The sequence below is a fragment of the Pongo abelii genome, chromosome Y (assembly GCF_028885655.2).
Source record: "Pongo abelii isolate AG06213 chromosome Y, NHGRI_mPonAbe1-v2.0_pri, whole genome shotgun sequence".
Classification (NCBI taxonomy): domain Eukaryota; kingdom Metazoa; phylum Chordata; class Mammalia; order Primates; family Hominidae; genus Pongo; species Pongo abelii.
Genome location: NC_072009.2, coordinates 55,407,913 through 55,421,186, shown reverse-complemented (window position 1 = coordinate 55,421,186; position 13,274 = coordinate 55,407,913). Strand labels below are relative to the sequence as shown.

General features: G+C 34.8%; 1 pseudogene; it reads left to right on the top strand.

Annotated features, from left to right (window-relative positions):
• The first annotated feature begins 10,014 nt into the window (after positions 1–10,014).
• LOC129053143 (testis-specific chromodomain protein Y 1-like) lies at positions 10,015–12,084 on the top strand (annotated as a pseudogene).
• The last annotated feature ends 1,190 nt before the right edge of the window (positions 12,085–13,274 follow it).

Here is a 13,274-nt window from a genome sequence, read left to right as displayed (position 1 = left end):
AGATAAGTGAGCATTGGTTTTACCAAACAACTTTAGCAAAATTGAAAATCCTCTAACCCCAGCTATAAGCCTTGAAAATTTTGCCTTCATTTGGCTCACTTATTGTAATATCCTAGGATCATTCTTGACTATGTTATGACTGGGATCATTCATCACTATATTATGGATACACATTGTGCTTTCTGAATGTTGACTTTTCTCCCTTGGTACCTCCAAAACAGAGGCTGACAAAGGTTTTATTTTTTGACATTCATGTTTTACAAAAATATTGAAAAAGTAATTGGAAGGAAAAAGAGATAAATAGAAAATATATTGTTTAATTTCTAATCATTGATTAACTGAACTGACCTTATTTTATTAATGTTTACCCTAAGTTGAATCAATGGAAATTATATACACTTTTTCAAATCCTTCTGCTTTATGGAAACCAAAGTTGGAGTTAAGAAATCTTCAAAATATAATATCAAATGGTTATAAATATGAGCCTCTAAAAATAATACTCTCGACAGATGTTTCAACACTGTTAACTTCTCAAAGGTGCCTGACATTCAATATTTTAGGATATTTAGCAGCATTTCTAACCTCTCAGCAGTAGATGCTAGTAAGAGCCTTACCAATACCACTTTCAGTCATGAACCAGGGTTAGAGTGAAATCTAAAGTAAAATCTACAGACCTATAAAAACCCCAGACAATCACATGAACTGTGTGTTACCTCTATGAACTCATCCTCTATAACTTTTCCCCTTCTAAAGTCTGCTGCAGCCACAGGTAGCTGGCTTTTTAAAAACAATTTATACAGGCTTCCACCAAGGATCATTGTTCTTATTGATCTTGTTGCATGCTTACATTATTTTCTTATTATTTTCTTTAGTTTTTTTATGAAAGTCACTTTGTAAGCCACTTACTGTATATTTGTTTTACAAAAATCAAAATACACTTTATAACAGAGAATCTTACCTCAAACATTTTCTGCAAAATTGATAATTTCACTTAAGAAAAACAAAAACTTTCTAAAATAACCACTAAAACAAAATCCTAACCTCTAGGATTCAAAATTGGAAGTGCAACGTTCACTTTAAGTATTTTAAACAAGAGACAAACATAAACCTCATAAATAACCATAAACTCTGAAATTTGAAAACACTCAGTTATTCATAGACAAAAATAAAAGCAAAACTGCAGGGATGGCAGTTTCAAAACATTCCCAAAAAAAGGTTCAAACCATCAAAAACATTCTGGGCCCTGAAAATCAAGAGTATATATCAACCAAGTAAACATTTAATCCAGAAAGACAATTATAAAATGGTAAAGTTCCTCTTTTTTTCTTTAAGGATTCTCATATAACCTCCTAGGCACAGATGAAACCTTCAGAATTGAAATCCACACTGTCAAAATGAAGACTTGATTCCTGATACTGGAAAAAGCAAAGAAGCCCTTATGTGCTAAATTGTTGTTGTTGTTGTTGTTGTTTTCCCCAGTCTTTCTAAAGGACATATGAAAATTTGGTAAAATGAACATTTATTTCTCCTTGGCCTAACTCAGAAGTCACTCTTGGTTGGAAATTCCAGGAATTTGTCACAAATATTGAAGTTGCTGAGTACAAAAAATACTGTTATTTTTTACACTAGGCTAAGGATAAACAGGAACAAAAGTTAGAGAGATTAGTATTTGTAAAAATCTGCATATTCAAAAGCAGTTTAATATACTGAAGCACCTAGAAAATCATGCATATGCTTACAACAGTAACATTCTAAAAGAAATGTAAAACAATATACATTAACCCTCAAGTATATCTATAGCTTCAGAGTGAGAAGAAAGTGAATGTTAGGAGAGCAATATAAACAATCCCCCTGAGAGTTGAAGGAGAGTGTTAATACATACCCTGTATTTAAAAGTGATAGCTTTCATATTGCTCTTATTCAAAGTGCTAATGGAATGCAAGCTAAGCTTTTAATAACTAACACATTGCGTTTCAGAAATAACAAAAAGCATTCAGAGTTAGCACGTTACGACATTTCAAATACAGAGATAACTTTCAGTGTTAGCACATTATGACATTTCAAATATAGTTTTCTGAAAAGCAAAAACAGAAAAACAAACAGAAAGTTAAGAACAATGTAAACTAAATGCAGGAATTAAATGTGTCCCAAATTTTATAGACAAAGAACTAAAAACAGCAGTCCTAAGTCGGGCTAAAGAGACATGATAGACAAATGATGAAAGAATAACGTGAGAGCATCAGTGAGACAAATTATAAAAGATCCTGTAAAAAAATGGGATAACTACTGAAGTAAAGTCTATAATAAACGGATTTAACAGCACATTTGAGCATGTAAATATTTGTTCAATCTGAAGGAATAAAAACTGAAATAACCCAGTCTGAGGAGTAAAACTTTTTTAAAAAGTAAAAAAAAAATAAAGAGTAAATAGAACACCATGAGGTATACCGGTATATGCAATATGGGCATCTTATAAATGAAGCATAACAGAAGCCAAAAATTTGTAAGGCAAAAATGGCTGAACATTTCCTGAACTTAAAAAATCTCAATCTAAAAGATGAAAGGGGACAAAAGTCTTTAATCACAATATAGTCAACGATAGCCACATCAGAAAACATTATAGGCAATCAAGAGCCAATACAAAGAAAATTGTAAAAGCAGATAGGGAATAGCAATTTGCTAGGTACAAGAAGATCTTCATTAAAATTAACAAATGATTGTTCAGCTGAAACCATGAAGTCAGAAGGTAGTGGGATATCCAAGTTTTAACAGAAAAATGCTATCAAACCTGAAATGTATAACTGGTAAAATGAAATTCAAGTAAACATGTCTAGATAAAGAAAAGCTAAAGGAAATTGTGACTAAAGCTTCTCTATAAGGAAAATGCTATTAATATTTCAACCCTGGCAAACTTAACTGTTAATGAACAGTCTGTGTGCACAGATATAATCACAGACAGTAATATAAATTGAGAAGGATGGAAAACTACAAGAGCAGCATATTTTTATATTGTCGACCTTAAACACTAAATTATTCACACAAGTTAGTATTGTTCATAGTAGGCTATTTTAAGTTTTCAATAATAATTGAAATCCCAAATACACCTAATTGTAATATAAAAAATACAACAGAAGGTTTTAAAAAATTAGCCAAATTTTTTAAATGAGCAAAAAATAAATTCAAGATCAAGCGGAAGAAAAAACATATGGAAAACATGTAAGTCAATGTCAGAATATGTAACATTTTACTTGTAAGAACTGTGAATATGAGCTCTTGCTTAAAAAGCACACATTGTTGCAAGTTTACACTTAAACGAAGGAGCCACATTTGTGACGTCTATGCGAGGCATACTTTAGGTGTAAGAACAAATAGGCCAAAGTAAAATGATAGTAGATTCTGGGAAATTTATGCAATGTACAACGGATCACTGTATATCCATCTGTTCAACTATACAATAGGTGCAGTGGAAGGATTAATATGATGTAATTACTATAGAATTCCGAGTCTACTTGAAGTTTTACAGCTTCCAAAAAAAGATTTTCAAAGTAAATAAAAATTAAATTTTGTCAACTTTGTAGCCCAGATCAACAGCAGCTACCTATTCTTTAATAACCACCACGCTGGGATGCTGCCTTGCATATATTTCTGGAGCAGCTTACAAGAGCCATGGTAAAGAGAAGGGACTCTGTCTTCCAAATCTCAGGACTCACTTGCCGATTGCTGCTTCTGCTTATGGAGGTCCCTACAGAGGTGAATAGTCATTGTTTTTTTCTCTAAACATTATGCAGGCTCTTTGTCCCTCTGTGCAACCAATCTTCAGTAGATTTAAAAGGAAAAATATATTTTCCTGATTGTACTTCTTTTCCTCTGAAGACATTTGTAGAATAAAACTTTCAAAATTAATCATATATATGGTTAATCACATATATTAATCATATATAATCATATATTATATAATATATAATACATCATTAATTAATATATAATTAATATATAATACATAATATATCATTAATTAATATATAATTAATATAATATATAATTATAAATATTACATATTATGTAATATTGATATTACATAATATACATACCAATATAGATAATATACATAATGTAATATTACACATAATGTATAATATTATATCTATATATACATATATTATACATATAATATTATATGTATGTTATACATATGTTATTCTACGTATGCTATTGTACATATAATATTATATGTACATATACATAATGTATACATATAATAATGTACATAATATACATAACAATAGACATAATATACATAATATAATATTATGTAATATTATATAATATGTAAAATGTAATATAATCTGTAATATGTAATATAATATGTAATATTATATAATATGTAAAATGTAATATAATATGTAATATATAATATAATATATGATATATATTATATATATCATATATTATATATTCTAATATAGAATATATATTGTATATAATATCATATGTTATATATGATATTATATATAATATGTATCATATATAATATATAGTGCACATCATATATTATATATTATATATAATATATCTGATATATTATATAATCATATATACAAATCATATATCAATCATATATACACATACATGTGTGCATACATATACATATATATACAAAATGAAATGTGGTTTTAACGATATGTGTCCCAAAACAATATGCCTCAAAAAAGACCCAAGAAGAAGCTCAGTACAGCTGAGTTACAAGAAGGAATGAGCCTATGTAATGAATAAACAAAACTCTAAAAAACCATAGAAGAAGAAAATATTTTTCTCAAAGTTACAGCACTTTAAATTTTAAATGCTCTTTTTCAGCACTGGTAAAATCACAAACCACAGAGTGAAATAGGAAAGTATGTCTCATTTTAAGAACAACTACAAAAAAATTACGAAAAAATAACCTTTTTTTGACAGCCGTAATGGCAGCCTTACTAAAATGTGATATTTAAAATTTAGCTACTTAATAAGCTAATAGAATAAACAAAGAAGCACAAACAATTATGAACAAAAATTATTAATCCAAAGAGTAAAATTATTTTAAAACCTAAAAATGTCTAGAGATAAACTGTAAAGTGAAATAGAGAAATATGGCTCATTTGAAGAATTAAAAAGAAATTATGATCTGAAACTTTTTTCAGACATCCCAAATGGTGGTCTTACTAAAACATAATATTTAAAATTAAGATTCAGAGTCAGCTAATAGAAGAAACAAAAGAAGCACAAAAAATTGTGAACAAAAATTAATAAAAAAATAAAATTATTTTAAAACCTAAAAAAGTCTAGGGATAAAAAGAAAAAAATATTCACTACAGATATTTAAAAGCAGACTTGAGCTGGGGGAAGAACACTCTATCAGCAAACCGAAGAAACGGTGTTGATATTACTAAGTTAGGAAATGATAGAAAAAAAAGTAAATTAATGAGAACAAAGCCTAAAATGCTGTGAAACACTATCAAGCACATTTATTATGCATACTGGAAGTTCAAAGGGTGAGAAAAAGAATGAGGAAGACTATTTAGAAACAATAATGGTAAAGAATGTCAAACACTACAAACTCCAAGTAAGAGAAACTCAAAAGAAACAAACTCAAGTTATATGATAATTAAACTCTTCGAAAGACAGAGAAAATCTTGAAAGCAACAAAAGAAGTGGCTAGTAATGTTCCAAGAACCCTCAAAATTAATCAGCAATCTTATGTGAAAACTCAGAGGACAGACAGCAATAGATTAACATATTCCAAATGATGTAAGAAAAAACTTTTGAACAGAAATCTTTTGTTCAAAACATTGTCCCTTATAGGTGACGGAGAAATCAGGACATTTCCAGATAAAAGCTGGGACATTTTACCAGTAGACTATCTTTTTTAAAAATGTCTTATGGGTTACTTCACGGTAAAATGAACAGACAATAAAGAGCAGTATGAATGAATATATATTATGGTAAAAATAAATATATAAGATATTATAAAACATAAAGAATAACCGTGCACACCTCCATAATTTGTTTCCCAAGTAATTTAAAACACAAATATATTTAATAAAAACACTATCACTAACTTATGTTTTTGACATACAATGCATAAAGGTATGATTTTGAGAACTCAGTAAGGAAATCGTAGAGGTGAAGCTATACAGAGTTAAGGGATTTGTGTGTTGAAAGTATGCTAGTATAACTGTAAAAGTGGAATAACTTTAGAATATTCAATGTAATCACAGTATCAATGACAATTAAAAAAGAAAAAGAATAACAGGCAGGTATAATTCTTTCTGTACCACATCAGAGAGCAGGAGATGTGGACTTAGCTACTCTCACTTGAGGCTTCCAAGCTAGCTATCATTTACCATGAGACAAAGCCCAAGCTTTCCCACCAGGGCATAAGAGTGGAGACCCTAAAGCACATGGCATAGCTGCTATTTCAAACAATTTTCACTATACCAGTGGCAAAGAAATAGAATAGGCTCGTCCATATGCAGAACCTGGTGAAGAACTGGAGGCAGAAAGAGGTGACTATGTGGAGATACAAATGAAACAAATTTGGCACAGAAACTGCTCCAATCCTGTATCTTTCTTCATGGCTTTCCAGGAGTTTGAGGTTGAAACTATTGTTGACAAAAGACAAGGCAAAATGGAAAGACAGAGGCCAGGCACAGTGGCTCACATCTGTAATCTCAGCACTTTGCAAGGCTGGGGCGGGAAGATCATGACTTCAGGAGATGGAGGCCATCCTGGCTAATACAGTGAAAACCGGTTTCTACTAAAAATCATAAAGATATCCAGGTGTGGTGGCAGGCCCCTGTAATCTCATCTACTCAGGAGGCTGAGACAGGAGAATCACATGAACCCAGGTCGTGAACGTTGCAGTGAGCTGAGATTGTGCAACTGTGCCACTGTACTCCTGCCAGAGTGACAGCTCAAGACTTTGTCTAAAAAATAGAAAAATAAATAAAATTTGGTGCTGAAAAAGTTAGGAAGAAACAGTGTCATACCAGAGCAGCACTGGTGAAAAATGTATATTTGACTTTAACAGATGACAGACTGAAAAACAGAAAAAATTAAAAAGTGGCATGGACCAGAACAACTAGAACTTTTTCAAACAATACCAGGAGATGAACATCTACATCTACCAAGCCCAACTTTTCTAAGAATGCTCCTAAAACTCTAATGTCTGTCCAACACCACAAATTCAAAAGTAGCCAGTTATGTGCTGCCAGCCAGAATTTTAGCAGTAATCCAGGGTCACATCTGCCTGATGCAAAGAATATGGAGCTACTATATTCAACTATCAACAAAGACACTTGCCCCTTACAGCCCTATTCACAAAAGAACACAGTGAGTGGCATTCAGGAACTCAAGAATCTGGACCCTATTGCAGGAGATCAGCAGGATACAGTGGCCTTCAAGGAGGAGGAAGCGAAGCTCATCAAGGCTTTATCAGATCCCAGGGCAGGACAGTGTGGAAAAGAGAACAAGACCCAGATTCACCCACTATTTTCTCAGAAGTCTGGCTCAGTTACTGCTTCCATGGCTGCAGACTCAGCTACCAAAAAAGCTATAGTGTTATTAATGGGGCTATTAGCAGCCAGTGGAGAAACAGACATGCATATATTAGTTGCAAGAGTGAAAGGTGGACCAAGAAATGTTACTGACAATGGCAGAGACCAGCCTTTTATCAAGAAGATGTACTTCACCAGAGGGCTAACAGAAAATACCAGCACATACAGATATATTGTAGTGAAGAAAGAGGATGGATTCACCCAGATGTTGTTATAAACTAGATCAACATTAAAAAATGCACTGAATATAGAAGTAATTAAAGAAATGGTTAATGCTCAGAATAGGGCTGCTGTGGGTGGGAGAAAGCTTGTGCTGTTCAGTGCAGGTGGAAGTGTCCTTTGCTGTGGTCTCAATTTGGGGTACTTTCTGAAGTATTTAAGGAAGGACAGAAACAGAACAAGCCTTGAAATGGTGAACACCATCAATAAATTTGTGAATAATTTCAATCAATTTTAAAAGCCTATTTTTGTATCAGTCAGCATCTCATCCTTTGGAAAAGGTGCATCCACACTGCCTCTTTTTGATTTCTTTTGAGCTAATGAAAAGACTTTGTCTCAAATCCCTTATATGACATCTGGACAGAGTCCAGATAGCTGTTGTGTTACTTCAGCTCCTACTTGAACTTTGCATCATCCAGCCTCCTTAATTATTGTGACCATGAGACATTCATTCATCCTTTGATTGGTCCCAGCCCAAGGTCTCAGGCCAAGCTGTCACATCAGCTCCTTTCTTGGTCCAGGGCCAAGTTCCAAGGCTGAGACTTGTAGCTTCTACAAATCATCACTTCAGCTCCAGGTGAATCCAAGACCAAGTTTCAGGGCCAAGGCAAATAACGCTTACTCCAAAAACACTAAGCACATTCCTTTACTTCTCTGCCTTTAGAAACTGTAAAGCACAGTCTCATAATAGGTAAACCCCTCACATTCCACCCCCACTGTGAAGAGTTTTTTACTTTCACTTATAAAAGTTTTGATTCAACCTTTTTGCATCCATCCTCCTTAATTTTCTTGGCCATGAGACAAAGAACTCTGTGTGATACCTGACATTTAGAGATTTCTAGATTGTAGTGCACTAATGAGACCACAATGATTGAAGTCTGGGAATTGAGCTATGGGATGCATCAGCCTTGTGAGACCAACTGACGAACTGTCCCCACACTGTGATACATACCCTTGGGGGCATTCAACCATATAGTGGTCATGATCAGAGTCTCAAAAGGGGCAAGGCAAATTGATACAGCCTAGAAACCTGAGGGACACCATCAAGCAGCCATACATATGCATTTTGGAAGTTCGAAGGAAGAGACAAAGATCATGGAGACTATTTAACAAAATAGTCATAAAGAATGCAACAATTTAAGACAATAAGTAAGCACCCAAGAAGCTCAACAGACTCTAAGTAATAAAAACTCAAAGAAACAAACTCAAAGTTACCTGATAATTAAACTGTCTAAAACAAACACAAAGAGAATCTTGAGGATTTTCAAAGGAAGGAGGGGAAGTAGCTAGTCATGTAAAAGGGACCCTAAAAATAGCCAGTGGACTGCTTATCTTAATAACCACTGAAAAGCAGTAGATTACTTATCTGAAAACTAAGAAGATAGAAAGCAGTAGACTAATATGTTCCAAGTGATGTCAGAAATAACTGTCAAACCTAAAGCTTATGATCCACCAAATTGTCCATCAAAGTTGAGGGACACATTATGACATTCCCACTTAAAAGCTGGCACCCTTTACAAGTAGACTACCTTTTAAGAAATGTCTTATGGGGTACTTCAGGGTAGAATGGACAGACACTCAAAGGCAATATGAACAAACAAAGGTTAAGGTAAAGATAAATATATGTACAAATATATAAGATACAACATTTGGCCGGGCACGGTGGCTCATGCCTGTAATCCCAGCACTTTGGGAGGCCGAGTTGCATGGATCACGTGATCAGGAGATCAAGACAATCCTGGCTAAGACGGTGAAACCCTTTCTCTACTAAAAATACAAAAAAAATTGACAGGCAAGGTGGCAAGCCCCTGTAGTCTCAGCTACTCGAGACGCTGACATATGAGAATGGCGTGAATCTGGGAGTCAGAGCTTTCAATGAGCCTACATCGCACCACTGCACTCCAGCCTAGGTGACAGTGCAAGACTCCATATCAAAAAGAAAAAATAAATTAACAATATGCACCTCCACAAGTTGTTCTCCAAGTACCTTAAAACACAAATATATTTAATAAAAAAAACCACTTCTAATTTGTGTTTTTGACATAAAATGAATGAAGGTATAATTTTGAGGACTCAGTAAGTGAAATAGTGGAGGTAAATTATACAAGAGTAAAGGTTTTCTATGTTACTGAAGGTAAGCTACTGTAACTTTAAAAATGTTATAACATTAGAATGTTCCATACAATCGTCACAGCAACCGCAATTAAACAAACAACACAAAGGAGTAACAGGCAGGAAGAAAGCTTTCTGTTCTACACCAGAAGGTTGTGGCTGTGGATTTAGCTACCCTCACCTGAGGCTACTGAGCAAGGTATCATGCACCATAGCATAGCTGCTATTTCACACAATTTTCACTACACCAGTGGTGATGAAATAGAAGAGGTTCATCCATACGCAGAAGCTGGTGAAGAACTGGAGGCAGAAAGGAGTGACTATGTGGTAACACAACTGAAAAAATGTTGGCACAACAACTGCTCCAACCCTGTGTCTTTCCTCATGGCTTCCCAGGAGTTTGAGGTTGAAAGTATTTTTGACAAAAGACAAGATAAAAATGGGAATACAGAGTATTTGATTCGGTGGAAAGGTTACAACAAACAGGATGACACTTGGGAACCAGAGCAGCACCTCACAGACAGTGAAAAATGTATACATGATTTTAATAGATGAAAGACTGAAAAACAGAAAAAACTGACATGGACTAGAACCAGTAGAATTTTTTCAAACAATGCCAGAAGAAGAACTTCCAGATCTACAAAAGCGAGTTATTCTAAGAAATCTCCTAAAACGCTAGTGACTGATAAACACCACAGATCCAAAAACAGCAAGTTATTTCCTGCCAGCAAGATCGTTAGGAGAAAGGCAGCTTCAATTCTCTCCAACACACAGAATATGGAGATAATAAATTCAACTATCAAGACCCTTGCACCTGACAGCCCCTTTAACGACAAGAAAACTGTGAGTGGCTTTCAGAAACATAAGAAACTGGACCCTATTGCAGCAGATCAGCAGGACACGGTGGTCTTCAAGGTGACACAAGGGAAACTCCTCCAGGACCATTTTTCACATCCTGGTGCAGAACAAACTGGAATAGAGAACAAGACTCATATACACCCACCAATGTCGCAGATGTATGGCTCACTTACTGCTTCCATGGCCACAGGTTCAGTTACCCAAAAAGGTATAGTGGTATTAATAGACCCATTAGCAGCCAATGGAACGACAGACATGCATACCTCAGTTTCAAAGGTGAAAGGTGGGCAAAGAGATATTACTGATGACAGCAGAGACCAGCCTTTTATCAAGAAGATGTAATTTACCATAAGGTTAACAGAAAGTGCCAGCACTTACAGAGACATTGTAGTGAAGAAAGAGGATGGATTCACCCAGATAGTGCTATCAACTAGATCGACAGAAAAAAATGCACTGAATACAGAAGTAATTAAAGAAATGGTTAATGCTCTGAATAGTGCTGCTGTGGATGGCAGCAAGCTTGTGCTGTTCAGTGCAGATGGAAGTGTCTTTTGCTGCAGTCTTGATTTTGGGTACTTTGTGACGCACTTAAGGAATGACAGAAACAGAGCAATGCTTGAAATGGTGGACACCGTCAAGAACTTTGTGAATACTTCTATTCAATTTTAAAAGCCTATTGTTGTATCAGTCAATGGCCCTGCCATTGGACTAAGTGCATCCATCCTGCCTCTTTGTGATCTCGTGTGGGCTAATGAAAACTCTTGGTTCCAAACCCCTTATACGACCTTTGGACAGAGTCCAGATGGCTGTTCAACTATTACATTTCAAAAAATGATGGGTAAAGCATCTGCCAATGAAATGTTATTTGCTGGGCGAAAGCTGACAGCACGGGAGGCATGTGCCAAAGGTCTGGTTTCTCAGGTATTTTTGAGTGGAACTTTCACCCAAGAGGTTATGATTCAAATTAAGGAGCTTGCCTCATATAATCAAATTGTACTGGCAGAATGTAAGGCCCTTGTTCACAGTAATATTAAGTTGGAGCTGGAACAGGCCAATGAGAGAGAGTGTGAGGTGCTGAGGAAGATCTGGAGCTCAGCCCAAGGGATAGAATCCATGTTAAAGTATGTTGAAAATAAAATTGATGAATTTTAATTGTTAGTCTGTCTGCTCAGGACACAAGAACTAAGCTGAACCAAATGCATCATGAGTTGCAAGATGCCCTAATCCATCTTCATAGCCCAAAACAGTTTCACCCATAGCTAAGGTTTGGAAACAGAACTGGAAAGGTCCAAACTAGGTATTTAAATGGTCACATAATTTTTAAGCACTGTAGCTTTAAAGGAAGTAATAAAACAGCTTGTTTGCCCAAATGTGTTTATTTTGTGCTCACATAAGCCCAAATATAAAAGCAGATTGTTGGATACTAGATTCTTCTTGCAAGCTCTAATATGTATCTATGGCTACTACTATATGTAAGACGAGAGTTGTGTTTTATTGGATGTTTATGACAGAGAATCCTGTAATAATGTTGATTTTTCTTATTTTTTTATCCTAGAATACTGCTACTGGCTTACGAGGCAGCCTTAGCTTCCCTCCCAAAAAAGACACAGAACTGTCAGAGATGGTGCCTTTAACTTTACACTGGCACAAACACTTCAGAGACACACAATTATAAATTAAAAGACTTCTCTTTTAGAATAAATATTTCTGAAACAAAATTCACTGATGATCATTCTCCTAAACTGAACATAGGACTAGAATTTGTGGTGAGATATTACTTGATTTTCTTTTCTTTTATATATGTCTAGTTCTTACCCAGTTAACAAAAGAAAACTTTATCTCTCTAAGGTAAAACTTGCTGCACCATATTAGTGAATTATGGAATCACTTTGGTGGAAATATCCAGGTTTTAATGTTTGTAATGTGCAGATTTAGGTTACCTTAGAGTATGCTCTAGTTAATAAGTTAAAATTCTGGACACATTATTAAAGGCAGAAACTTCTTTCAAAACAAAGACCCCTACACTCTGTATGACCTTTACAATTATCAGTGTCTCTTTTTATGAGCACACAATTTTCTAGAACACTGTATGTGTTCAGTTACCCAAAAGCTCTATGAATACTGTCTTGCTGGTTTTTATCAAGGCTCCATTACATAGGCATAGTTGAATAATCCTCTGGCCACTGGTGATGAATGTCATCTTTTCCACAAGATCTCTAGGGTGTCTCTTCACCAGCCAACAATCTCTGCGGACAATGGCACCTTTGTGCAAGTTTCCCTTGAGCCTTCTTGTCTAATTTTAAACACCCATCTTACAGGCAGCACTCAGCTCAAACTATGGGCTTAGCTTTCAGTTTTCTATGGATGCACCAGGCACAGAATGGAGGCAGATGCATGAGTGAGTGTTGGTTGAGTTCCATCACTGCACAGAGCTTTACATGTTTTCTGTGATGAGGTAAGCAGGTAAGGTGCTGGTAAAGGTGACAGTTCCCT